The sequence below is a fragment of the Galeopterus variegatus genome, unplaced genomic scaffold (assembly GCF_000696425.1).
Source record: "Galeopterus variegatus unplaced genomic scaffold, G_variegatus-3.0.2 Scaffold9063, whole genome shotgun sequence".
In the NCBI taxonomy this organism is placed as follows: Eukaryota; Metazoa; Chordata; class Mammalia; order Dermoptera; family Cynocephalidae; genus Galeopterus; species Galeopterus variegatus.
The window spans coordinates 62,405-64,685 of record NW_007735174.1 but is presented as its reverse complement, the minus strand read 5'-3'; positions in this window follow the sequence as shown (position 1 = coordinate 64,685).

Sequence of the window (2,281 nt, the reverse complement as noted above, 5' to 3'; positions counted from 1 at the left end):
AAAAAAAAAAAAAAAAAAAAAGATACTGAATTCAATTTAGTTCTCATAACAGCCCTTCAGGGTATGCACTATGATAAAGATTCTTTGCTTTGACCAAACTTTGGTTTGGCTCCTGAACCTTCTCCTAGGCCCGTCTATGCACTTCTTTGGAAAATCCAGATTTAGCAAAGAACCTTGTGAAGTAAGTTCAGCAAGAACCCCCCACCCTTGATATCGGACCACCCTCGATATCTGATCATTTCTCATCCCCTCCCTGGCCTCTCTTCAGAAGAATCATGTTAGGTCACTTTAGCCAGAATCCCCCTGACCCTTAATGTTTCATCTTAGTAATTGTCCATCCGCTGACCCCCATGCTACTCGGTGGTTATATATTTCCACTTGCCCATGCTGTGTTCAGAGCTGAGCCCAATCTCTCTCTCCCACTGCAAAGTCCCCTTTCTATGGTCCTTACACATATCTCCATGGCCCTAAATAAAGTCTTCCTTACCGTGCTTTAGTGAGGGTTAACTTGAGGTTTTCCTCGTAGGAAAGAAGGAAGGAATGAAAGAGAGAAGGAAAAAGAAAAAGGAAGGAAGGAAAGGGGAGGGAGAGAGAAAGAAAAAGGATGCAAGCAAAGAAACAGTAGCCTCTGGCTCACCCACATGGACAGACGGCTGTGCCTGGGAGTGATGGCTTGGAAGAGAAATTTTAAAAGGTTTAGAAGATTTAAAAAAACAAAAACAAAAAACCTCCCCCTCCCCCCTCTTTAATGGCTCTAGAGTACAGTGCCTGCTGCTGGAAGCCATTCAGTAAATATGTTGAATGAATGGCTGAATGCCTGAAATGAACACATTTTAACATCCTGGATTTTTGTGCAGCTCCGGATAGCACATTCTTTCCTACCAGGATAAAGGCTCTCTGAAGGGATTGCCCTCCCACCCCAGCCAAGAAGCCAGGACCCTTCAAAATCGTCACAAACACACCTTTAATTCAAATGACACATTGCAATGGCAAAGAAATGGCACGTACGTTGTGCTTTGTTTCCCCAAAAGAGTGTTGATTGTCGATATTGGAATAGCTTCCCTAAGACAGGCTACATGGAGACCCCACTGTGAGGGAGAGATCTGTCTGGGGGCAGCACCCTGCAAATTACAGAAAGGACAGATTAAAGGCATCTTAAGAGTGAGTTTGAACATTTTGGCTTTTAGAATTGGAGGAGCGGGGGTGGGGGTGGGGGGGGTGGCTGAAATACCAGAGCATGCCGTGGGTTTTGCAAATAACATGGGATCTAGATAAATGTTTGCAGATTGCAAAGAAGGAAAAGAGGCAGCCTTTGTCCTCCGCACAGCTTACAACTGGCATCCTGAGGACAAAGGCCTTTCCACTACCACCGGGAAGCATTTCCACCCAGGACGTCTCCTGTGGCGAGCGTCGAGCTGGGGCGCTGGAAAGCCCCCTCTCTTAAGGATCTTGCTTTCTAGGGGCCGGCACTCTGGGGCTTCCCAGCCCAACGCATGGAGGACCCGGGATCAAGGCAAGTGCTCATGACAGCCAGCCACCCACAAGCGCCTGCCTCTGACAAAGGAGAGGAGGCACACCGGCTGATTTCCAACGCCCTTGTTTGTAGAAGCGGTTTCTATGGCCATTTCCATTTTATTCCGGTAAATAAAAAAGCTGCAAATGCCAACGACAGGTGGAAATGAAGGACAGGTAGCTGGGGAAGTAAAATAGAAGTGCGATACCAGATGAATGCACCAGCCTGTGAAACGCGTGCACATAATCCCTGAGGCGACACGCGCTCGCGCCCGGGCTCCCCTAGCCGCGCGAGGTCACACGCGCAATGGGTGGTCGGTGCCCCCAGCGCGGAGGGAACCCGAGCCCCCTCCCCCGACACACCCTCCCTCCCCGCACCTGAGCAGCGTCCTTTGGTGGCTCTATTCGTCCCGCGAAGGTGCTGCTGCAGGTTTTGGTGAAATGTTCTTCAACGGAAGTGCTCTCCCCACCCCAGATTTATATCATATGTTTCTCTTCCTAAGTGTCAGGCCTGTTAAAAATGAATCTAGTGGCTTCAGGCAGTATTTGGAGAAGATATGGAAACCAGGCAACGCATATATGACAAGACCGAAAGAGATGTTATGAAAAGAATTTGCATATTTTCAGGAGAGGTGGCATCCACCAGGGAAGGGAGAGCTGTGGGGTGGGCAGGGAGCGGAGGGGAAAGGGGAGGAGATCGACGAGAGGGGCTCGGGGAGAGGAGGGCGGATGGGCGGGAAGGGTGTACGGGAGCGGGGGTGAGGGTGGG